Genomic DNA, 27,603 nt, shown 5'->3' with positions numbered 1-27,603 from the left:
TAGTTTAGACAGAGCAGAGTAAACTTTCAAACTCCGTTGCCTGCCTTTTATCTGCTTAGGTGGAGCGAAGCACCTCATTTTTATCATTATGTGACCCGAGGCCGTAACCCTTTGTGCATAAGAGGAAATGTTCTCGGGTCATTCTGCTTCTGGAGTGTTCCATCAGGCATATCGTGTGGAAGATGCATTTACATTAGAGGGCTGCATGGTAGCCCAGCATTACCTCAATGACTGGATGAAACACAAGCAAACAGAACAAGTGAAAGTATTTAGCTGGAAAACGAGAGGGACGTAAGAAAATGTATTATTACTGATTAGACTTGAAGAAAGAATTAAGCAAACGAATGGTTAGTGCACATTTATTCGAGATTTATTAACCATTTCAGAAAGCAATTTATTCAAACGTTAATATTAAAGTTAACAGACGTGAATACAATGGCTGGATGCCACATTGAGATGAGATCGTGTGCACTCGGAGCTGTGAGTTTCTGTACATCCGTAACTGTCAACAGAAAAGGAATACAATAGCTCATCATAAAGGGTAGGCAATCATTCTGAATGAGGAACAAATTCAAAGAAAAAACAAATGGGTTTTAAACAACTGGGCAGCTACAATTTTTTTCAACTACAATCATCTCGACGATACCAAAGAAAGTAAAAAGGAAAATCCATGATTAATTGTTTCAGTCACACGCTGAGAAGCTGAAATGATCTCACTGTTAGAGTCAGCAACAAGACAGATTAGAGATTGGGAATTCATAGACCTTGATAAGCAGATCAGCAAAGCAAAGGGGTCCACAACTCATTCACTTAACCTGGAAAAGAGAGATAAAGCAATGACGCAGATATTTATGATCAGGGGCATTCATATTTTTTTAATTTAATGGTACACTTAGAGATTTTACAAAACGTATTGGGCTTCTTGGCGTGTGAAAGATGTGATTATTCTCACCTTCACCAGAGTGACAGCAGCGCTGTAGAAAATACTCAGGAAGAACAAGGTGGTGAACGTGGAAGCAGTTGTCCAGATGTTGCCATTATCATCCTCATAGTCTTCAATCCAAGTGCAATTCATTGAATCTATGAATATAAATCCGAGAGAACGCATTTAAAATGTTTATGGATCCAGTCCGATCTATCCATATCCAAGTCAGAAACTAGAGACCATTGCATCTTCATAAACAGGCAGATGTTTCTCAATTGTGACTATTTGAATTTCTTAGTGCATTATTCACTCTTGGCAAGAACTTGCAAAAAATAAATGCACATGTTCCTTCTGCGCTGTCTGTAGCAACATTTTAAATTACTTTTTCTTTTCATCTATTATTGAAGGATATTATTATTTGAGGAACGCTTATTAGGAATGAGTATTTTAATTATGTCATGATATTTTAATTATAGTTTGTGACCGCAGTTTAGTTGAAAATCGTAGCCATCATTGCATAAAAGTTCAAATGTGATTCTCATTTTTATTTATTGGTGAGAAATTGCTTGGCAGATTATGAATATACGTTGCATACACAATTACAACTTTGCTTCATATTTTTGTTTGTAGGGTCTCTATTTTAAGGAATATGTTTTTGTGCATGTATCCCTTAATTTATTTGATCTACTGCTTGATGTGTATGGTTTTCATTTAATGTTTCTGCATGTAGTTATGATTTACTCTGACTTCATTCTTACCCATGTTTGAGTCTGTGCACGAATAAACATATTCATGCTCCTTTATTGCTGGTGTGTTCATGCGTTTGTGCACGTAAGTTTTGTTCAATTCACAGTGCATAAGCATCTTTATGCAAATATGCCATTTCACTGATGCCTATGTTTATCTCATAATGTCCCTGTGATTGTTCATTATTCGTTAGTGCTATCTAAAATGTGTGTTCATGTATCAATTTCAGATTCTCGCTTCACTAGTTTATTTTCATGTTTATGCTTAATAAGTGTTAGCATATAAAATCATGTTTTGATGGATGTTTATATTTATGTGATGATGTCTGCTTGTGTGGCAATCTATCCTAAATCATATCCTGATAAGCTTGTTTGTGTTATTGTGTGTGGATGCTTGCTGATGCTTGTGCCATTATCCTTGTTTAATAAATGCCCCACTTTTTGTTGATCTGTGCACTTGCGTGTCTGCATGTGAGACTCTGAATTTGTGTGTGCATGTGACCGCGTATACGTGCTGATCAACGTGGCTTAAATATAAAAAAAAGCTGCCTCTGTCATCATATGTTTGTGATAATGAAAAATAGGAAAATAATGAAATTTACGTTTTCTCTGTGCACTTACGTGCCTGTGTGTGTCGACATGCAGGAGGGCATTTTTGGTATGTTATATCTGTGTTCATGCATGTATGCCTGAATGCGTTGTGCTAGGAAAAAGTGAGGACTGCAGATGCTGGACATCAGAGCTGAAAAAATGTGTTGCTGGAAAAGCTCAGCAGGTCAGGCAGCATCCAAGGAGCAGGATAATCGACGTTTCGGGCATAAGCCCTTCTTCAGGAATGCACTGTGCTGCATGAATGCATATGAATTTGTGTCCATTTATGTGTTACCGTGTGTCTATGTTTTTCATGGTTATGTATAAGTACCCCTGTTTATTTCTGTATGAGCTTTTCTTTCGGTGTATGTGAGTTTTTGGAAAAGCTCAGATGAATGTTCAAGTACCATTTGCATGTGTGGTTCTGTGCGTGTACGCGTATGTGATGTCTTATCTATATGCACATCTGAGTGGATGTGCATAACTGTTTATGTTTATGTGAGAGTCTGTATAAATGTCTTTACGTGTGTATTTGTGAGCATCTCTCTGTATCTGTGTGTGCTTCTGCTCTTATACCAAACTGCAATTTTTATTATTCTAAGTTGATGGTTCTAATTTTAACTGATTGCCCACGATAACATAACATCGACCTTGTTTTGTAGGAAACGTGAATTTTGTAAGAATGGCCAATCGGGGAATCAGGAACACCAAGATCAAAACTTGTGTTCTCCCCTTGATGTAGAATGGACATTGTCAGATTCCATCACAGTGGGATTTAGGATGGATGAGGTACTTGGCGGAATCGTGCAATGAGTGAGCTTTACTCAGTCTCTCACCCAGGGTGTATCGGAGCAGGGAACATAACTGCACAAGACACGCTTCCCAGACCTGTTAAAGATCCAATTTAACTTTGTGGAGTTTGTGCATTGTCCGCGCATCTGCGTGGGTTTCTTTTGGGTGCCCCAGTTTCCTCCCACGGTCCAAAGATGTGCACGTTATGTGAATTAGCCATGCTAAATTGCCCGTAGTATTGATTTCATTAGTCAGGGGTAAATGAAGGGGAATGGTTCTGGGTGCGTTGCTCTTCGGAAGGTCAGTGTGGACTTGTTGGGCCGAAGGGCCTGTTTCCACACTGAAGGGAATCTCATCTCATTTAAACTGCACAGATGGAATAGAGGTAAGAATGAGAATCAATTCATTCAGCAGTTGTATATTTAGCTCACAACTGGACGAAAAAAAAATGCTTTATTACTTTTGTTGAATTATTGAATCAACGTTGAGATTTTTATTGACATGAATTAACAGTGTCCATCAGTGCAAGTGAAATGTTTACAAAACTTGTTTTACCACTCGACTTATCGACTGTTCTGTTGATGATCTTCAATGGAATCGCTTCATGTCCCACCACACAGGAGTAAGAAGTACCGCTGGCCCACTCCTCCGCAGTAATGGATAACAGGCTGTAGATGAAGAAGGAGGTGTTGTTGCTCTCCACCATCTCCTCGGTGTTCTTGTAGTTACTGGGATTCACCGACTTGTCATTGTTTGTCCACTTGACGAAGATGTCTCGGGGGAAGAAACCCCTCACTAAACAGGTGAGGGAGAGAAACCTCTGAACGGAGGTTTCTTCTGTTGGTGGCAGGAGCACAGACACTGATGGCTCCAGTGCATTAATCACTGCAAAATATTTGAGACAAATATAAATCAACTATAAAAACCAAAATCAATATCACGATTTCACTAAATATTAAAATATGCCATTCTTAATTTGGGATTTATTCACATTCATTTTCTAATAGGAGCAGAGTGGTAGACATTATGTTCAATAAAAGATGTAAAAAGTTTAATTTGAAAGTCGTGTCCATGTTTCCAGCCCACAACAAGGACATTCTGTCCATGTGTCATCGCTGATGGTGACGTAACAACCTAGGTTCCTTCCCACCTTATCTGATTTAATCGGAATAGAATAGCCTTTGGTCTGTCTCTTTCTTAATCAGATACTTAGCTTTTCTGCTATCAAGTGCATGATTTATGCTCCCAACAGTGTTTGCTCATTACCAATCAAAGCTTACCATTGATGTGCCTGGATCTCAATTACACACGGAATTCTTTGTGCTTTAATCCCACCGCTCACCTTTCTTCTTGTGGATGGAGTCTCTCAACGGAGTTGGTAGATTCTGATGGTACACCACACATTCAAAAGTAATGCCACTCAGCCAGGCTTCAGTCGAAATTTCTAATTTGCTAATCGCACTGCCAGGATTCTGTCCAGACTGGTCAGCAATTTCTAATTTCAGAGGCTTCTTTTCTTGTATCCTGGTGACGTTGACTCCAGAAGGAAGATTGGACACAAGGCAGCTTAAAGTCACCGTCGCCTCCAGCAAGATCTGTTCTACTGGTGGCGGGAGGATTTTAACTGTGTAATCGTGGCGCACAGTATCTCCTATGAAACAGCAATCAAAGTCAATGTAAAATGCCTCTTCAGATTCAGTACACCCACTCTTCAGGTTATGTCGTCACAAGGTGAAGTAACCACCTTCGAAATGGCAACTTCTAACTCTTGCTGAAACGATACTTACTATTGTTCATATATTTTGATCTGTGAAAGAATTCGTGATTACCTATAACGTAATCTGTGTAATAATTCCTAAAGAACACTGGCTTTGTAAAAAGTGAAACCTGAGAAAAAAGTAAAATCATCGAAGATACCATAATGTAATTCCCGGAGTTATCTTTCTTTCAGAGTTGGTCTCTTACTTAACACCATCTATTGATACTTGGGACAAGAGTAATCTGTATGTAATGAGTTCATTTCTATGTCCATGAACGTTACGTGCAAATGCTGCTGGTCACACTAATTGCCAAATCAGTTATCGAATTTCGGACAAATTGTGTTTCAACATAATTATTCTCTTTGTCTTCATGCATTTGCAGAGGTTTTAAAGTGTTACTGGAACGGTGAATGGCCATGGAAATTCTGATCATTATATTTAACGTGATTGAAAATACTTGGCAATATTGGTGTGAGACAATTCTCTAATTTATGTCATTATTCCTTGTGGGTTGAATTTGGAGTTAACCTGAAAACAAGGCACTGAGTACAGCACCAGACATCGTGAAGAACACCCATCCCCTCAAGTCTTTCCTTCCATTCAAAGAGTTAATGACAGGTCTGTAGATTCACTTTAATTACCAGGCTGCATTTTTTACTTTATTCATTGAAAAAAAAACAAGCAGAAACTTCTTAAATTAATCTACAAACTCGATGGAAATTTGCACTAGTTTTATTCAGATTTATATTCATTATGTAAACATTTCCATGCCAAATCAGACTGAATCAGCCTGGCTCTAATTCCTAGTTCATTCATCCCTATTGAGCGTTCCCACCAGAATTTATTTTCCTGCCTCATTCGCTAATTACAGAGAACATCTGTAAGAAGTTCAGTGAGATTGCGTTTATCCTAGTTAATCAAATGTGAAACCCACTTGTTCTGTGGTCACATCCCATAAATGAAGTCGAATAGCTTAGTACCAGATATAAAATAAAAGTCTGTGTCGTACAATGAACAAGGCAATACGTCATTCTTGAGCATGGAATGAAGTATTGACGTTTTCATTTGTTTGCAAGTAAGGTTTACTGCATATTTTTACCATGTCACTTTGAGACCACAAAATATAAGATAGATGATCACAATGAGACTATTCGGTCAATCAAGTCTTCTCCACCATTCAATTATGGCTGATATGTTTCTCAACCCCATTCTCCCGCCTTCTCCCCGTACTAAGCAAGAGCTGATCCATCTCTGTTTCAAGGCTGACAATGGCCTGCGCTCCACAGCACTCTGCAGCAATTCGCTCCATAGATTAATCACCCTCTGGAAGAGGAAATTCCTCCCCATCTTAGTATCAAATGGTGCTCCCTTCGACTTTGAGACTGTGCCCGTGGACCCTACTATCGCCTACTGGTCAAAACATCTACTACACGTTCACTCTAACTTGGACTGTCAGGTTTCAATCAGATGCCTCTCAGACACCCCTGACCACAAATTATCCTTTTGGCCGCTACCAGGCAAGGGCTCGGCACTCTGAATGCCTCTCCCAGCATGGTCAGCCAAAAAAACTATTTAACAAAGTTCACTGTCTACTCGTCTTCAACAAAGAGGAAACATGCTTTTCTGATGAGCTAAAATAATGAATTATGAGCAATGCTAATGCGACACTCAAACAGAAATACGAGGCACATGACACTTTGGGAAATGAGAAGCTGTACAGATTTGTTTACTAAGCCTGATAAAACTGTGTGTTTGATTCATAGGCGAGTTCAAAATGATTTGTAACCCTCTTAGTATGTGCCTCTTACCCTGGAATGCGGTGATATTTTTACTTTGAGTGTTCTCTCCATGAGTGACCTGGAAGGTATAGACTGCGCTGTCGAACCATTCACTATAACGGATCATCAGGCGACTCGTCACCGAAAAGTTCCCGCTCGCCTCACACACAGGAGACGTGAAGAAGCCAGAATCCAAAGGTAGGCCATCTTTCAACCAAATCACTGAGGTTGACTTTGGATAGAAATCGAATATTAACAGACGTGAGTGGCATACTTGTTGCTTGTGATTTCTTCATTGGGACTCACAGTCAGGAGAAGAGTTGGAGGGAAAACATCTGGACCTTAAGGAAATATATATGAATAAATTATCTGACGAATTTAATAACAAATGCAGTCAGCTCTTATATATTATTGAAAGTTTGTGCGAAGATTTGTAGCTCGGGTGCTCGTTGTTGTGGTTCTGTTCGCGGAGCTGGAAGTTTTTGTTGCAAACGTTTCGTCCCCTGGCTAGGAGACATCATCAGTGCTCTGGAGCCTCCTGTGAAGCGCTTCTTTGATGTTTCTTCCGGTATTTATAGTGGTCTGTCCTTGCCGCTTCCGGGTGTCAGTTTCAGCTGTCCGCTGTAGTGGTTGGTATATTGGATCCAGGTCGATGTGTTTGTTGATGGAGTTTGTGATGAATGCCATGCCTCTAGGAATTCCCTGGCTGTTCTCTGTCTGGCTTGCCCTATGATAGTAGTATTTTCCCAGTCGAATTCTTGTCGCGTGTTGTCTGAGTGTGTGGCTACTAGGGACTGCTGGTCGTGTCGTTTTTTGGCTAGCTGATGTTCATGTATGCGGATTGTTAGCTATCTTCCTGTTTGTCCTATATAGTGATTTGTGCAGTCCTTGCATGGTATTTTGTAAACTACATTAGTTTTGCTCATGTTGGGTATCGGGTCCTTTGTTCTAGTAAGTTGCTGTCTGAGCATGGCTGTTGATTTGTGTGCCGTTATGAGTCCTAAGGGTCGCAGTAGTCTGGCTGTCAGATATGAAACACTCCTGATGTATGCTCGTGTGGCTAGTCCTTTTGGTTGTGACATGTCCTCGTTTCGTGGTCTATCTCTTAGGCATCTTGATAAATTTGCGCGGGTATCCGTTTTTGGCGAATACCTTTTATAGGTGTTCCTCTTTTCGCAGTTCTGGTGTACTGCAGTGTGTTGTGGCTCTTTTGAATAGTGTCCTGATGCAGCTTCGTTTGTGTGTGATGGGGGTGGTTACTTTCATAGTTTAGGACTTGGTCTGTGTGTGGTGTTTTCCTGTGTTCCCTTGTGGTGAATTCTCCGTTCAGTGTTCTCTGTATTAACACGTCCACGAATGGGAGTTGGCTATCCTTTTCTTCTTCTCTCGTGAATCGGATTCCTGTGAGTGTGGCGTTGATGATCCGGTGTATTTTTTCTATTTCTGTGTTTTTGATGATTACAAAAGTGTCATCGACATATCTGACCCAGAGTTTGGGTTGAATTTGTGGTAGGGTTGTTTGTTCTAACCTTTGAATAACTGCCTTTGCTATGAGTCCCGAGATTGGTGATCCCATGGGTGTTCCGTTGATTTGTTCGTATATCTGATTGTTGACTGTGAAGTGTGTAGTGAGGCGCAACTTTATCAACAGATGCCTAAGAGATAGACCACGGAACGAGGACATGCCACAATCAAAAGGACTAGCCACACTACCATACATCAGAAGCGTTTCATATCTGACAGCCAGACTACTGCGACCCTTAGGACTCATAACGGCACACAAACCAACAGCCACGCTCAGACAACAACTTACTAGAACAAAGGACCCGATACCCAACATGAGCAAAACTAATGTAGTTTACAAAATACCATGCAAGGACTGCACAAAACACTATATAGGACAAACATGAAGACAGCTAACAACCCGCATCCATGAACATCAGCTAGCCACAAAACGACACGACCAGCTATCCCTAGTAGCCACACACTCAGACAACAAGCAACATGAATTCTACTGGGAAAACACTACTATCATAGGGCAAGCCAGACAGAGAACAGCCAGGGAATTCCTAGAGGCATGGCATTCATCCATAAACTCCATCAACAAACACATCGACCTGGACCCAATATACCAACCACTACAGCGGACAGCTGAAACTGACACCCGGAAGCGGCAAGGACAGACCACTATAAATACCGGAAGAAACATCAAAGAAGCGCTTCACAGGAGGCTCCAGAGCACTGATGATGTCTCCTAGCCAGGGGACGAAACGTTCGCAACAAAAACTTCCAGCTCCGCAAACAGATCTTATATATTATACTAACCTCGATATTACCAGAATCATAATTTGCAGAGTGTTAGAGAAGCTGAGATCCACACAGAAAGATCAGCAGGACAATGTGATGGGCTAAAATTAGAGGACTCTGCAAGGGAATCTAAGAGGCATAGAAATGATAGGCTGGTCAAATCAGAAGTGACGTAAAAACTTTTGATGGTATTCGTTATAATGAAAGAGTTTGATGAACAAGGCGGATGAATTAATGGCTTAAACGAGGAAATTATGCGATTGCTCTCATGGTGACATGTTGAGAGAGGGGCAGAAGTGACTATTCAATATTCCACAATTTAGTGCCTTCAGGCGAGACAGGGAATGATGGGAAAAATGGGGGGAGTGGGTGAGTGGTCGAAAATGTCCGTTCTGTAGTAATTCTGACAAGAGTATTTTAGACTGGAAAGAGAAACGAAGGCAAATAAACAGTACTTCCAAACCAGAATACAGCAAACATAACCACTGGCAGAGCACGATAGACCTTACTGTTTTGTCCAAATGGCTGAGAAGTGCAGATACATGGGCAAATGTCAGAGCAACGTAAATTATCTTAAACGTAAATTAAATGAGAAAACAGGATTTTGTCTTCCTCAGCGTAGGCTTGGATATTCATTTTGCCAAAAATTTAGAGGGAACAGAATTTTGAAAATGCCCCCAGGAGAATATTTTCGCAAAGTTAGTGTTTAATACAGAACATTTTAATCCAGAATTTGCAAGAGAGGGGTGAACCTGGACTTTACTTTAGAGATTGAAATCGATCGAGTAGGTAAAAATCAATGGTGGAGCTCTTTGCAGATGGTGATCTTCAATCTGTTGGATTCCAGATTGTTCTGGAAAAGGATAGAAATGGGTCCAAAGTTCTGAAAGGGGAAGGACAATGGTAATAAGATAAGGTAATGGTTTGACCAGAGTGGACTGGAATCTGAAACTTCCTGGTAAATCTAAATCAGAGCATTGTGGCACATTTAAAATAAAAGAAATAGGAAAAGCGCAGGGAGAACATTTCCCATGAATCCACAGCGTGGGACCAAGAATGCAGCGAGCCTGGAACGTAAAAGGACATAGCGGGTGAGATGAACAGAAACAAGGGAGACTTCCGTTCTATACTGAAATCTCAAAACAATAGAAATTAGAATGAAGGACAGAATGTGCAAATGGGTATTTGCAAGAAAAAAAATGTATTAGGAGAGGAAAAGGGACCATGAGAAAATAATAACAGTCAAAATAAAGAAAACTATTTTAATAAGTTATGGGTTCATTCATAAAAGAATAATTTGGGGAACAGTAATACCCATTAGATGATATTATTGGCATGAGCCAGAGGATTACGTTGCAGTCGAAACAAATGTGCTGTGTCAGTTTTCAACAGTAAGAGAAACAATGTGGGGATAGAAATCATGGAGGAGTGTTGTAATGTACTTTCAAAAGTTCGGTCAGACGATGTGATGTTCTTTGTTGTCTTGCTGGATGAAACGTGCTTATATTTCCAGGGCAGATGAAATATATAACAAGCTGTTGAGTGATGCAAAGGATGCAATAGTTGTGTCGCTGACAATGGTTTAGAATTACTGTCTGACATGTGAGTGCAGATCAGTCAACGTTGCATTGTTATGCAGGAGGAAGGAAGGGATAAACAATGAAAATGCAGATCTTTCAAGCTAGTCTCAGTGGTAGGGAAACTATTGGAACTATTGAGGAGCAGAATTTGTCTTCATTTGCAAGATCAATCAACAACTTCCAGCATGGTTTTATTGAGAGAAAATCATATCTTAACAATTTGGTGGTAGTTTTCAGACAGATAAATCAATGACCAAATGACAGCAATAATCAGAGCCAATAGGATCAGAGTTAAATTTCCAAATTGGATCGAGAATTGGCTGAGTGGTCGGGAGCAGAGGATAATGGTCATAAGGTGTCTGCGTGACTGTAAATCTATGTCTCATGATGTTCTGCAGGGATCAGTGCTGATTTCCTTGCTGTTTCTCTTATATACCAATGATTGAGAATGGAATGTAGGAAGGTTAATCAGCAACTTCGGAGATGAAAGGAAAATTGTCATGTTGGTAAGTCATGAGCATGATAGTTTTAGAGCGCAGGACGTCATACAAGGATTGATTATATGTGAAGAGAAGTTGCAAATGGAAATCATTCTAGATAAGAGTAAAGTATTGCACTGCGGCAGAAGAAACTGCGAGGTATTACGTTTTGAATGGTGGAAACCTGGAAATAGCTGAGGGCCATTGGTGTTCGCACCCACTGATCCCCTATATTAATGCGTCATATGGATAAAGAGGCGAGGAAGTTCGGGAGGATATTTGTTCATTTTAGGCGAGACATTGACAATGAAGAGTAGGGAGATGATGCTGGAACTTAATAACACATTGATTAGGCCATACTGAAGTGCTGTGTGCATGCTATCGACAGAATTTGATTACGCTGAAAGCAGCATTAATGAGCTTTGCAAGGATTTTGCCTGGGTTGAAGTATTTTATTTATGAAAAGATTAGACAGACGGGGGATATCCTTGCAGCAGAGGAGAATTAAGGAGAAGATGATTGCGATGTCTATACCTCAAATAATTCCAGGCAGGCTGAACTGGACAAAAACAATCCCCTTGAGGGAGAGATCAATGCCTCAGGGGCACAGGGTGAAGGCAAGGCCAGGAGTTTTAGGATGGATCTCAAGTCAAAACAATCTCAAACAGAGGGTGATGTGAGTCTGGAGCTCAGTGCTGACAAGTTATGTAGAGATTGAGCCCCTCATAATATGTATGAAATATTTAGATCCATACTTGCAAAGGCATGTCACACAAGGCAACGGATCAAGTGCTGGCACATGAAACTGGCACAGTTAGGTGGCTGTTATTTTTAGGTGTGGATTGGATGGACCAACGGGCCTTTTCCTGTGCTGTATAAAATGCTTCTGTGAGAATGGTTATCAATAATGCCTCATTCATGTTAATCACAGATGTTCTGTTGATCTCAGTTCCCACAACACTTACCTGGACATGGCATTTCTTTGCTCTTGTGTGACCCGTTGTGTTGAACCTCACAGTAGATTTTGGTGGGGCAATCTACTGCTGACCCGGGCAGGGTTAACTGGCTGCTCTGGGTATAGGTTCCACTCTTGTTTCTTACTGATCGGTAAGTCTTCAATCCAGTCGTGATTAACTCCCCACCTTTCTTCCAGGTTACCTTGGTTACATCAGGGTAATAGTCCATTGCCAAACAACCAAAGATCGGAGAACCGGTGTTGTGGTCCTCACAGGAGGAGACCAGGCCATAAAGCGTGGGGGGAGACGGTGTCTCTACGATAGAAAGATCAATTGAGCACATTAGTTTCTGTTAATTTGTCCATATCAGTTACTCAAATGCATCTTCATTTGTAAACGTTTTCCAGCATCCTCCTGCTGAAGTCCACAGTATAACTGGAGTTTATTTTTACTTCTTAACAGATGTTGATCATGATCTATATGTTTCCTCTTCATAAACATGCCCTCTATCTTTACCATTACCATATAATTTAGGAAGAAGAACATGCTGATCCCACCCCAGTAACTGTTTTAAAATCTTACCAACTGACACTTTCACTGGGTTGCAAGTGAAGAGCAGAGAGGTTTTACAAAATACAAACCAAGGAAATGCGCATTCATCAAAATTCTACAGTGTGTGCAAACAGGCCATTTGGCCCAACATATCCACACCAACACTCTGAAAAGTAACCATCCAGGCTCATTGCTCTACCCTAATACTCTACATTTAACTCTGACTAATGGACCTAACATGCCAATCCCTGAACACAGAATGCTGAAACTGCGGACCTCACTTTCTCCCTGAACACAGCATGGCTAATTTACCCAGCTTGCACATCTATAGACCTTTCGAACAAACCCACACAGCCACAGAGAGAATGTGAAAACTCCACACAGACAGTCACCCGAGGATGGAATAGAACCCGAGTCCTAAGTGCTTTGTTGTAGCAATGCTAACCACGGAAACAGTGTGCCACTCGACTAGGTACCGTGCTGCATGAAATCAGAAACGAAATCAGATATTGCTGGAAAAACCCAACAGCTGGCAGTATTTCTAGAAAGAAATCAGAGTGAACAGTTCAGGTCCAGTGACTCTTTCTCATTTATCAAGGCAGAATGTTCTCTCAGGAAAGATGGTCACTGCAGCAGCAGCATGGGCAGGAGCTGAGCACTGGGACTTGGAGGAAGTCTATCATAGCTGGACTCATGTCAATTGTCTGAAAGTTGAAACTTCTAATTTAAAATTATCTGAATTCTGGAGGACTCTGAAAAATGGAAGAGCATTAGGGTTCAAAGGCTTTGAAGGGTTACAACTAACTGAGTTGACTATTTACGTAAATATGATTTGAAAAATTAACAAGTACTCTTTAACTTTAATACATTTCAAACTGACACGCAGTTCACCACCAAAACCATCATGTCTCAGACTGAGCCCTGCTCTCCCTCGCTGTCTAGACCTAAATTTCCACTCACATTGCCAAATCCTTCCGGTTACTCACCCATTCATCCCCGGAATACACCACCCCTATCACAAGAAACACATCCAAGACAATCCATATCGGTCATGTCGATGAGCAGAGAGACCTCGGTGTCCATGTATATAGAGCCAGTCAGGTTGATAGGATTGCTAAGAAGGCATACATTGAGTTGGCTTTCATTAGTAGAGGGACTGTGTTTCAAAAGCATGATGTTGCCTCCTGTGGCGGGAAGGTTTTATGAGGAAAGCATGAGGTTCTTGAGGCTGTTTTTGTTTGAGTGGAGAAGTTTGAGAGGTAACTTAATTGAGAGATATACGATAATCAGAGGGTTAGATAGGGTAAGCAGAGAGAGTATTTTTCCTTGGATGATGATGGCTAGCAGGAGGGGACATAGCCCTAAATTGAAGGCTGATAGGTAGAGGACAGGTGTCAGAAGTAGTTTCTTTAATCAGAGAGTAGTAAGGGTGTGGACGGCACTGTCTCAACAATAGTATATGTGTGAAATTTGAGGACATGTGAAATGTCATTGGATGAACATATGGGTGAAAATGAAATAGTGGAGGATAAAAGGTTTCAGATTGGTTTCACAGGTTGGCATGAAATAGACGCTTGAAGGGACTGTACTGCAGTCTAATGTTCCATGTTCTACATTCTAGATTGATACATAATGTCAATCCCAGAGGTTTATATAATTATGAGGGGCATGGATAGGATAAATAGACAAAGTCTTTTCCTTTGTTTCAGGGAATCCAGAACAAGAGTGCATAGGTTTAACGTGAGAGGGCTAAGATGTAAAAGAGACCTAAGGGGGGATTTTTTCATGGAAAGAGTGATCCATGAATGGAATTAGCTGCCAGAGGAATTTGTGGAGGCAGTTACAATTTCAACATTTAAGAGAAATTTTAATGGGTGTATGAATAGGAAGGGTTTGGAGGAATATGGGTCGGGTGCTGGCAGGTGGGACTAGATTGGGTTGGGATATCTGGTCGGCATGGTTTGGTGGCGCGAAGGGTCTGTTTCCATGCTGTACATCTATATGACCCTGTAATTCCACTGCTGCCACCCTGCGTCTGTCCATGTTGAATTTGGCCCTGACTGGACATGGCACCCTCATTTTTACAACCTCTGTCAGAACCCCACTACCCAGGCATGACCTCAGCCCTTGGTCACTGATCTCTCATCTTATCCAAGTCAACGTGTGCACACTGCATCCTAGCTCCTTTCGCATTTGTCCTTTACCTCATTCCATTTCTCCAGACTCTGAGCTTTGCATTTTGACATCAAGTCCACCTGCCACTGCATTACAGTGACCTTCTGCTCTCGAAAGAGCCTGGCATCCTGCACATCTCTCCAATCAGCAGCGTGGCACTCTGCTGATCTCTCCGCTAACAAGCTTGGCAAAGATAGACCTCCTGTATTTCAACTCAAACGGTCCCTCATTTACCAAGCACAATTTGACGAAACTGTGGGCAGCACGGTGGCATAGTGGTTAGCACTGCTGCCTCGCAGCGTCAGAGACCCGGGTTCAATTCCCACCTCAGGCGACTCTGTGTGGTGTTTGCACATTCTGCCCGTGTTTGCGTGGGTTTCTTCCGGTTTCCTCCCCCAATCCAATAATATGCAGATAGGTGAATTGGCAATGCTAAATTTTCCGTACTGGTAAATGGCCAGCCAAAGCCTACTAACTCAAACAATCTCATACTCCCAATCTATCCCCTCACTTGCTTACCAACGTTGAGCAAACTGCACAATGAAGCCATAGAGTCATAAAGCCACATAGCACAGAACATTTCCTTTGTTATGCTTTCCTTTATTGGTCAGAGTACAGTTTGTCCATGCTGACCAGAGTTTTCAAATTAAACTAATTCCATTTGTCTGCTATTAGCACACATCCATCAGAACCTATCCAATTCCTATACCTGTGCAAATGTCTTGTAAGTGTTGTACCTGTCTCTGCATTTACCACTTCCTCCGGCATTTCATTCCAATGTCTGGTACAGTTACAGAAAGAAGATTCAACTCCTGCACTCAATGCTCTGACCAATGAAGGAGCATGTGCCAAACCTTCAACACACTGTCTACTTGAGGCAATGTTTTCAAGAATTTATGTATCTGAACCCCCTGGTCCCTGTATTCAACATTACTACCCAGTGAGAGTATAAAGGAAGTAGGAGTATACTTAAGAGGGATATCAGGAGTGCAAAAAGGGGACATGAGACAGCTTTGGCAAATAGAATTAAGGAGAATCAGAAGAGTTTTTAAAATTACATTACGGACAAAAAAGTAACGAGGGAGAGAATAGGGCCCCTCAATGATCAACATGGTGGCTTTTGTGTTGAGCCGCAGAAAATGGCGAGAGTATTTTGCGTCAATATTTACTGTAAAAAAGGATATTGAAGATAAAGACATAGGGAAATGCATAGTGACATCTTGTAAAATGTCCATGTTATTAAAGACATTGCTAGATATCTTGAAACGGGTAAAGATGGATAAATCCACATGACCTGATCAGGTGTAGCTTAAAACTCTGTGGGAATCTAGAGAAGTGATTGTGGGACCCTTGATGAGATATTTGTATCAACGATAGTTACAGGTGAAGAGCCGGATGACTGGAGGTTGGCTATCGTGTTGCCACTGTTTATGGAGGAAATGCCATAGAACTATAGACCAGTGAGTCTGACGTAGGTTGTGGGTAAGTTGCTGGAGGGAATCCTGAGGGACAGGCTGTACCTGGATTTGGAAAAGCAAGGACTGATTAGGGATAGTCAACATGATGTTGTGTATGGGAAAGCCTGCCTCACAAACTTGACTGAGTTTTTTGAGGAATTACCAAAAAGGATTTATGAGGGCAGAGTGGTAGATGTGATCTATATGGACTTCAGGCAGGCGTTTGACAAGGTTCCCCATGTGATACTGATTAACAAGGTTAGCTCTCACGGAATACAGGGAGAACTCAGCATTTGGATACAGAACTTGCTCAAAGGTAGAAGATAGAGGGTCTTGGTGGAGAGTTGTTTTTCAGACTTGAGGCCAGTTCCCAGTTGAGTGCCACAAGGATCGGTACTGGGGCCTCTACTTCTTGTCATTTACATAATTGGTTTGGATGCCAGCATAAGGGGTACAGTTAGTAAGTTTGTTGATGACACCAAATTGGAGGTGTAGAGGACAACGGAGAGGGTTATCTCATTAAACAACAGGTCGTTGACCAGATAGGCCAATGAGTTGAGAAGTGGCAGATGGAGTTTAATTCAGATAAATGCGAGGTGCTGCATTTATGAAAGCAAATCTTAGCAGAAATTCTACACTTAATGGTCAGGTCCGAGGGAGTGTAGCTGAACATAGAGAACTTGGAGTGCACATTAATACCTCCTTGAAAGTCTAGTCGCAGGTAGATTGAATCGTGAAGAAGGCGTTTGTTATGCTTTCCTTTATTGGTCAGAGTATTGAATGCAGGAGTTGGGAGGACATGTTGTGGCTGTATAGGACATTGTTTTGGCCACTGTCGGAACATTGTGTGCAATTCTGGTCTCCTTATTATCGAAAAGATGATGTGGAACTTGAAAGGGTTCAGAAAAGATTTAACAAGCATGTTGCCAGGATTGGTGGATGTGAGCTAGAGGGTGAAGCTGGACAGGCTGGGGCTGTTTTCCCTGGAACTTCAGAGACTTAGTGCTTGAACTTATACAGGTTTAGAAAATCCTGAGGGACATGGTTAGAGTAAATAGGCAAAGTTTATTTTCTCCTGGGTTCGGGGAGTCCAGAACTAGAGGGAATAGGTTTAGGGTGAGGGGGAAAGACACAAAAAGACATAAGGGACAACTTTTTCACACAGAAGGTAGTACGTGTATGGAATGAGATGCCAGAGCAAGTGGTGGAGACTGGTACAATTGCAACATTTAAGAGGCATTTGGATGGCTATATGAATAGGAAGTGTTTGGAGGGATATGGGGCCATGTGCTGGCAGGTGGGACTAGATTGGGGTGGGATGTCTGGTCGGCATGGACGAGTTGGAACAAAGAGTCTATTTCCTTGCTCTACATCTCTATGACTATATGACGCTGTAAGAATCGATGCTTCTGAACTCCCAGGTCTCTCTGTTGGACAACACGATCCAGTGCCCTACAATTATCTCTGCAAGTTGTGACCTGCTTTATCTTCTTTAAAGGTCGTTTTCATTTAATCTATACTCCAATTGCAACTCTTCAGCCCATTTGCCCAATTGCCCAATTGATCACGATCTCTTTTAGATAACGTTCATTGCCAATTATAGCACCAATTTTGGTTTCATGTGCAAATTTACAAACCATGCCCCATTCGTCGTTCTCATGACTTTCAACCGATATTGTACCCTGTTTGTCTTTTTTTCCACATACTCGTAGTATATCTTCAGAATTGAAGGAATCTATCTCCTTCTTGAAATCACTTAATGTTTTAACCTCAAGCAATTTAGTGGCGGAGAATTCCAATGGTTCACCATTCGTTCATTGAACAGTAAAGAATCGGGCTCAATTTTATCGGGTGTTGGAAAGACTGGTGAGCAGCAGGATTTATGATGATCCCATGAATACAATAGCATTCTAAAGTGACCGAGGTGCCTAATTCAGCTTCTAATTTGTATTCTAACATGTCCCTGGCAACATGTTTCAAAATTGTGATCTTTGAGGATAAGGGCGTGCATGCATGAAAATGCTTCATCTGAATGATTACCTCCAAATTAGACTCCACCTTGACTTGCAACTATTTCCCTGCCGTTTTACTTTTCCTCAATCACAGCCATGGGACTCACTTTCTAACAGTGCTGTGAATGCTAATACCACACGAGCTTCAGCAATTCAAGTATGCTGAGGACAACTGGTTTTTCAATGCGATATAAAAGTTTGATACTTCCACACCTGTCCGCCGGAAGAATTGAAAAGTATTTGAGGCACTTGCGTGCCCACACAAGATGACATGTTGAATGGTTTAATTCTGTGTGGTTTGACTGCGTTTTCACTCAACTAACAGAGCTATTTCGTAATCATATAATGGAAATGAGGATTCCCTCATTTTTAGCACGGCAATCACACATTATGCTTTCCTGGAATAAAGAAGTACCATTAGTGGAATACGAGACTGGGATGTTACAGCCTCATTGTGTCCCTTTAAATACTCACAGAAATGCCTTTCAAAAACGGTGTCTTCCTTTGTTATGGGCAGTCGAACCATTAAATTTGGGATAGACTTTGCTTGCAAAACAACGGTAGTAAAGAGTTTTAGCCAAAGAGAGGCGTCTGCAGTTAGTGCGCAGATGCACCATGATATAAGTAAGTGGTGGATCAGCTCGAGGGCTTAGTGCTGTCCTCCTCCCCATCCCTATCATGTGTCAGTCGTTAGGTTAGCACTGGCGGTGAACAATTTGTATTAAAATATTTTAGCAAATTAATTGTTTCACACATTCTTTAAAAAGTAATTCTGTTGATTACAGGTATTTGGAATGGGAGCACTGACATTCACTACTTGACTGATCAAAATAACTCTCACCCAAATACAGCAGGCACTGCACTCTGGAGTGTGCTGTTACTTCATGATGCTTTCTTGTAAAACATGATTCTCTGATAATAAATATCTCTGAACATTCTCAATTTGTTTAAGTGCATTTTCTCTCTGAAGAACTTGTTTAATCGAACAGAACATTTTTAGAAATGAATCAAAAAACTTGGAATACTAGAAAACTAAAATAAAGACAGAAATTTCTGAAGAAACTCAGCAGGTCTGGCAGCTCCTGTGGAGAGAAAGCGAGGTTAACGTTTCACGTCGAGAGACACCCCTCACCCCCCTACCCCATCCCCTCCCGCTTCAGGAAATTGTTTTCATGCTATTGGCACAAGAACTCACACCTGTTGAGTTAGACAGCGGTTACGTTTGCTTGACTGCAGTGAGAAAAGCATTCTTAGCAGAGGTAGTGGATGAGCCGAGATAACAATTGAAGACCACTTGAAAAGCTATCACCATATGATGCAAGTGTTGGAATCAGCGGAACCCCCATTGTACTGAACAATCATATTCAGCCACAGCACCAGTTTAATATAAAGTAAAACAACCTAGGCATAATCTCATCAATTATGCTTCAAAACAATACATTCTGGATTAGTTATACGTGATATTATTTGAACAGCAGTTATAAAGCTGGGAATTATTAAAGGACTTACTCGATTAACCCCAGCTAGATGTGCTCAAAATCTTGTGAACAAATATTGATCTCGAAAAAGCTGCTAAACGCCAAAGTTTTGTTTAATATCTAAGAGATACAAGTCAGGACAGAGATGAAATAGATTTCACCTGCCTCTGTGAGTGGAACTCCAACAAACACACTAACAACTCAATCTGCTTTTTTGCCCAGAATTAACCGGATAAGAGTTGGTATTTTATACTTCTCAACCAGGCTGTAAGTGAACACAGGCCGCTTGCCATGGAGTCAGGCACACTACAATAATATCACAGCAGACCTGAACACAATGAGCTTCACACTATCTCAGAGAAGACAGCCCACCTGTTTGACAGTACATACACGATGTTAAGTATTGATACTTTCCAACAACAAGGGATTGTTCCAGAAAGTTTGTACACGAAAGTAACATTGCAACAATTATCAAAGAATACTTTGACAGCAGCTCCGAATTGTCCAAATTCTCTGAGGAATAAAAAGTGGGATTACATTACCATCAATTCACTGACACTGGATTTTAACCTAGAACTCCCTTCCCTAGAACCCCTATGAATGTTGCTGCCCCACGTGGTCTACTTAGTTTGATATAGATGAAAATGTTTTGAAATGCATTATGACCGTTGCCAGTGATATTAAACGCTAATAGGTTTTCAAATAGTAAGATGCAAAATAATTTTTGATTCTACATTGTGCTACATGTCCATGACCAACTGAGGCACAAAAGGAAATAATCAGCATGTTTCCCTCTTCATCGCTCAATCAAGTATCCCTTATTGCCAAGAACCAATATCAAAACATTTGGAATCTGCCTGCCTTTTGTTACTGTGGTATTCGTTCTGATTGGAATAACTTAGCCACGGCACTCAGTTCTGAGGCACCCAATCAAATATTGCAGTTCTGGCAGATAAAAGTCGATTTGAAGAGCAAGATAAAATTGAACTATCGAAAATTCAGGTACCCAAACCAGACAATTTACAAATGGTCAGGACCCGTTGACAAGTTAGTCGGAGATAACACTGAAACGAAATGTACAACAATCTGTATGTTAGCAGATATATCTGCTCAATTCCTCACATCCAATGTATTCACTGCAATTGAACATTCATCAGAGGAACTAACCAAAGGATTAATGCAAACGAGAACGTGTTCACAATGAACATAGATAATCACTGAGTCAATAAACTTAATAAGTCGTTGTAATTAGCAATGGTGAGATATGTCAACAATTAATGCAAAGCTCCGGAGGAAATGGATAATACTCCAAATAGTTTTTACATATCTGAAAGCATTTCTTGAACTGTGGAGATTTTACATGAACTGCATGACGTTAGTCCTGCATTACAGTGTGGAAATGCATGTCTGTTGAAGAAATTAGGGCAAATTCATTTTCTTGTTAGCAGCTTTTCATGTACGAAAATGTTTTTTTTTAAAATAAGTGTGAATTGAAAACATGCTTCTCTCTGGAGTTGCCCGCTTTAACTGAGTGGCTAAGTAAATGTGGGCAGAGCGGTGGATTTGTGTTGCGCACTGCTGCCTCACAGATCCAGGTACCGGGGTTCGGTTTCAGCCTCGGGTGACTGTCTCTGTGGAGTTTACACAGTTTCTACTTTGGCTGCGTGGGAATCCTCCCACAATTCAAGGATGTGCCCGTCAGGTGAACTGGTCGTGCTATATTGTCCATGGTGTTAGGTGCATTACTCAAGGGTAAATATAGGGTAGGGGAATGGGTCTGGGTGGGTTGCTCTTCTCAAGATCGGTGTGGCCTTGTAGGGTCAAATGGCCCAATATATACTATAGGAAATCAAATCTAAATAATCATCATACTTAACTAACGTGAGCAGTCTCCTTCAGATTGCTACATTGCAATAATCGGTCAAGTATATTGATTAAAAAAAATTACTCTATTTTCAGCGTTTGAATAAACAATGTGCCCTGTTATCCTCTAGTTCAAACAATGTACTCTGTTATCCTCTAGTTCATGTCTTCTGCAAATTTATGAACTCCGCATATGTCTAAATACATCGATGGGAAATAAATTCTCTGCTTTTGCAGCAAGTACTTCCATTGTTTTAGAGTACATTTCCAACATATTGGAAACAGGCCATTTGGCCTAACAATTCCACACCGATCGCCCGAGCAATATGGAGCCCACGAAAACCCATTTACCCAACCCATATTTACCCCACCGAATGCACCCTAAATATGCACATCCCTGAACACTATGTGCAAAGCAACACTGCCAATTCACCGCCAATTCACCTAACCTGCCCATTTTCAGCTGTGGAAGGAAACCGGAACACCTGGAGAAAGCCGACGCAGACACGGGGCGAATGTGCAAAGTCCGTACAGATAGTTACCCGAGGGTAAAATCGAACCTGGGATCCCGGCGATGTGAAGCATCAATGCTAACCACTGAGCCATGATGCTGCCCTCCGAGTTCATAAGTGGATTATTTCAATTAATTCGAAATTTGGCCTTGGTCACCAATTCACTATAGTAGTTGTTTCCAAAAGAATGACTCTTCAGTTGATATTGTGCTGTAAAATGTAACTATTTATTTAAAAAGTAGGGATTGGGGATACCTAAAGCACTGTGCAGATTAAATTACTCAGGTTTCATTTTTCACAGCAAACCCAGTTTAATCAGGGCTAGAACAATTAATTGACTCAGGACTCAGATTACTTGTGAAACCGATCAAAGCAGTGAAATTGATCTGTTGTTCATCGAATTGAGCAGAATTTCCAAATTGTCTTTGCCAATCATATTTTCCAGCCAGAAAACTTGTGTGTAATATACAGCAGAATGGAAAGGCATTTCTTGATCAATTATAACCACAGTTAAGGATTTTGTTTGCAAAGGTAACAACTTCTGGAATATTATACTTTTGAAATTCAATTTATATTTCTCTATGACTTGTTAAACTGTTTAAAGATAGACATTGTGGTTTAACTATGTAGTTGAGTTCTGAACGTGGATTGTAAAGAGTGGATTAGGTTAATCTTTAATTATTACTTCTCGTTAAGAATCGCGCCTGAAGGTATCTGTTTTCCCTTCATTTCCAAAACCCTGCGACTTACCTTTCACGTAACGTCAAGCTTTGTGAAGTTTCATTTGGCATGCTGATTGCATTGAATGAGAAAGAGGAAACTGGAGCGGTTCACTGACAGAAATCATGTGAACAGTGCAATAACAATGTAGAATACTCAACATAGCAAAGATCAACAAATGACAACACGATGTGTTTGCAGCAGAGCTAGCACTGCAAACAGTTTCAACAGAACCAAGAACATGATGTAACCTCACAAGAAAACCCGAACTGAAGTCTAACAGAACTGCTCAGAATCAAGTAAATTAATGATTAAATTGAACAAATAGTAACAAGTCATAACATCAGTTTTGTTTGTGAGGGGACGTAACATTTAAAGCTGTAACTTTTCCGGCAAAGGTTAGATTTATTTCCCAACTGTACACCCTTGATGATCATGACAATCTAGTGCAGCATTTTTAGGCATATAATGATTAATCTCTTTAAGGACAAAACAAAATTTCTCTAATGGAAAAATATTAAGACAATATAAAAAATATAATATTGTAGTAAGTTAGTTTCAATTTTGTGAACTGAGCAATTCTGCAGTTGCAGAATTTAGTCCCAAATTTTATTTTGAATGAACCGACTGAAAACAAAATTCGGTTAATTTACAATTAGAAATGCGATTTTTAAAAAAAATCACCACTGTATTAAAAAGTCAAGTTTTTCATTCCTCGCGCTTCTTTATTTCTGCCTTAAGTTGGTTTTCAGACAGTTACAAACAGATGCAAATTTTTCAATCAAGCTGAGTTAAAAATGGCATACAAATTTAACAAATGCCGAAACGATTCAGGAAAACCAAAGAACTTCACAAAGATTTTCAATTAAAAGTAATCCAGAGAGACCATCTTATCGCCAGAAAGAAAACACCAATTACAGAAAGCATGAAAACACAGATCAATTGCACAAACTGAATAAGAATCCAATCAACTCAATTCAACAGATTCGAGGAAAATAAAACCAGAATCCAATCAATTGAAAACAACAGACTTAAATGAAACATAATCAGAATCTCACCAATTCAATTCAACAGAACCAAATAAAACAATTTCAAAATTCAATCAACACACTTCAGCAAAACTAAGTAAGAGCACAGTCAGAATCCAATCAACTCATTTCAACCGAATCAACTGAAACAAATTTAAAATCCGAACAACTCAATTCAACAGAATCAAGTCAAACGATCTTAGAATCTCAATCAACAGAATGAAACATAGCCCTGCAAAAAATTATGACAGTTTCTAACCTGCTTGTCATCAACAAAATTAGCAAAATAAAGGTGAAAATATAATCATGGTAAGAACATAATGTGTACAGGAAATATATTCAAGAAATGGATAATGATATTTTAGCATTTTTAATCATGTTTGGTAATATTTTGAACATCTTCAACTTCTTAGCATTTGTTGTCGATAAGAAAACCGATAGTCCCAGTGTCACTGTCGTTAAACATTATTTATACCTGACTGATTAAGAGACATTAAGTAACCCAGCCACACTGAAAGCCCATCGGATCGAAACAAAGAGACACTCAGAGTAACTGACTCCGTCACAACCATTATAACCACTTGCTGAGCCTTAACTGAAGTCTATAATCAGCCTGAACAAAAATTATTCCGAACCAAACCAAACTCAAGACAGAATATGAGTTTCATTTAATACAGAAATTAATCACATGAATGGAAAGTTTTTAAAAAATCACAGTTAAGGTTAAAATTCTCACCTGAAGTCACTGTCACCATGGTCCCTTGGCCCCAGTCATCAAGATAGGCACAGTGTTACATTGTCTGCACTGGGCCACATAATAACTAGCTCTGCATAAAACAATCCAAAAATCTCCCATTACATTTTCGGAACCACTGGCAATATTAAGTCACAATGAAGCTACATCACATGCGCTAGTGAATTCTGATCATTCTTAATAAATTTTTATGTTGTTTTATATTTCACAGAGTAACACTTGAGCTGATTCTCAAAATAACCAATTGGTGTATCAATAATTATCACCACTTTTACAAATTAAACATGCACAGAAGCCCAGAGAACTAATACTGCACTGCAAGTTAAGACGGTTTGTAGAAATAATCACTGACGTGTTGCAAACAATAGGGTCTGAAAGGTTTTTGTATCGATCATAATTGCAGTGAATATCCACCTACCCACTGCTCTTGCGCAGTAATAGATGGCCGTGTCTTAGATCTTCAGGTTTCCCATGTTCAACACAAAAATGTTGTCTGAAGTCTCTTTGGACGCAGTAAATCGGCCCAATATCGCTGGTGCATAGTTTTTGTCGACTGAAGTATAGTAGTACAGCAGCCATTCCAGGCCCTTGCCGGGAACTTGTCGGACCCAGTGCATGTAGCTGCTGCCAAGATTGAACCCGCTGGTTTTACAGGTCAGTCTCAGGCTACCAGCAGGAGGGCCAGTCTCTGCCTCTGGCTGAGTCAAAACAACCTCTGACTGGACACCTTTGAAAAGAAAACAAATTAAATTGCAACATTAACGCTGATGAAATGATGGCTGAGTCTTTGACATTCCTGAGGTAGACTAACATTGAGACAGTATCAAAGAAAGACTTGAACAAAAAACACTCACATGATAAGAAAATCAGTAACAAACTGAGAAAAATTGTCGATACAATCATTCTGATAAATTGTGAGAAAATATTCTGTCAAGATCTTTCTAAACAAAGCCGATCCAGGCGTGTTGAATTACGGTCCAGTGCCCAGGATTTATGTGGCCATCAGAAGGGGCAGGCTGACAGCTTCCGACTCTTGGTTTCCAGTTGGAGTCTGAGACCGGATCCTGGTATCAGCTTGCACAGCCCGAAAAGATGGGTTCATGTATTTACATGAGATTACGCTTGAACTTGGAGATATACACATCTTAGGATATTTGTTTTGCTGAATAGCTTCTTTGGAAGTGTTTTTTTTAAATGGTGGAAGTAAATTTGAGTAGCTTCAGGTCTGTTTCAAATGCTAGTTGCAAGTACTTTGTTTTAAAAAATACAAAACGAATTAAATTGGAATTTAACTCCCTGTATTTCTAAATTCTTTCACAATCAGATAAAACTAAAATCAAAGTTCAAAGATATTAACAGCTAATAAAACAATTGAGCATTTTTTTTTCTGGACACTGCAATTCTCTGTCGCACTTCAAAATAACATGTAATTCATACTAGACATTGCAAAAATCAATTTAGGCAACTGAATATATAGCGTGTTCAAAGTGATTATATTTAGAATATTCAATTGCAATTTAATTCTACATTCAACCACAAGCAGATAAAACTAAATAGAACTTCACTAATATTATTAGCCATCAAATTTAGTGGCGTTATTTTTACTGTCCCTCAAAGTCTCTCTGATGTTACGAAATAATACATCATTTCCAATCTGCGTTTCTGAAATCAATCTAGGCAACCTAATATAGATCATGTCTGAAGAGATTATATTCAGAATGTGATTGTATGTCACTAAACAGTTTGGTTCCTGAGATTAGAAGCAGAATGTCTCTCCTTGCATCTTCTTTTTTGAATTGCTTCGACCCTAAGATGCATCATAAAGGAAAGCTGTTTGCCTGAGAAACAAAAAGTGAGTTGGCACTGATATACAACACCCAGGTAACCTTTTAAAAGAACATCTAATGAACTAGAACAAGCCAGTCCATTAGTTAAAGCAAAATCCTCAAAATCTAAACCATTGCAGGTAACTGTCTGGGTACATCAGGAGTGTTTTGATATATTAGTGCGTATTTCAATAATAATTACCACGAATGTTGGTCATAAACAGTACATTTCTCTGCTCACTGATAGGGACAGTTAACTCGTAACAATCAGCAAACATTCGGCGTTACATTACACCTGTATTAACCAAGTATAAAAGGGCCCATTTCGTTTTAATGAGGTGCATGAATCAGAGAATCGTGCATTAAGTGATGTGAGTTTGAACCAATTCGTATTTGTCAATTTATTTTGAAATAAAAATAACAAATGTTACTGCAACGTGGGATTTTGGTCAATTAATTTCATATTCAGAAGCTTTAAATATACTGAATAAATGGGCTGAACTAACCAGAACGTAATTGCATTCAATTTCCTGTTTTCTCATAATCATACGGTGAATGCTGTATTCAGTGACTTTCCTTTCAAAAGAAGAAATGCAAAGTGGAATGTGTCCATTGTGAGAAAATGGGAAAATATAGTTTGGTAGGATCTTATTTTGGTTGCTTCATTTCGTCTTTTGATGCAATACTTGGCAGCAAATAACCTAACTGCCGAAAAGGTCCTTGAGTTCCCAGTTTCATTTACTGGAGTTTCTGCAGTGGATCAAAGATATTTTGACTCATTGTTGCCGAGGTGGTGGAAAGCCAATTGCAAACTATCTCCACAGAATCAATTCTGCACAGCAACAAAGCTGGTGAACATTTTATTTTTAAGTTATGTGTCTTGGAGAACTCGTCCCTCCTCTCATTGAAACAAGAATTCGCGAAGTCTCAGACACAATATAAACGTCAACAGTTCATTCTAGGATCATGACAACACTGTTCAATATTGAGAAAAAAAGATAAATAGTCGCAGAGTCATGGAGTGATTAAGCATGGAAACAGAAACTTTGGTCCAGCCAGTCCATGCCAGTATTATCCCAAACTAAACTGATCCCACCTGTGTGTACTTGGCCCATATCCTTCCAAATGTTTGATATTCATTTACTTATCCAAATGTCGTCTGAAAGTTTTAACAGTGCCCGCCACAAACCATTCTCTGTGAAAAAGCTGTCTCCGTTATATATTTTACATTGTTTCTCCTCTCATAATAAAAATATGTCACCTACTGTTGAAATCCACCAACAGAGTGAAAATACAGTGGGCGGCATGGTGG

At 40.0% G+C, this 27,603-nt stretch overlaps 1 pseudogene; it reads right to left on the bottom strand.

Annotated features, from left to right (window-relative positions):
• Positions 1–3,547: 3,547 nt before the first annotated feature.
• On the bottom strand, positions 3,548–25,368 carry LOC132813655 (Ig heavy chain C region-like; annotated as a pseudogene).
• Between the last annotated feature and the right edge of the window lie 2,235 nt (positions 25,369–27,603).

This window comes from Hemiscyllium ocellatum, unplaced genomic scaffold, assembly GCF_020745735.1.
Source record: "Hemiscyllium ocellatum isolate sHemOce1 unplaced genomic scaffold, sHemOce1.pat.X.cur. scaffold_424_pat_ctg1, whole genome shotgun sequence".
NCBI classification, from domain to species: Eukaryota; Metazoa; Chordata; class Chondrichthyes; order Orectolobiformes; family Hemiscylliidae; genus Hemiscyllium; species Hemiscyllium ocellatum.
The sequence above is the reverse complement of the archived record's forward strand: the minus strand, read 5'-3'. Positions and strand labels throughout refer to the sequence as shown.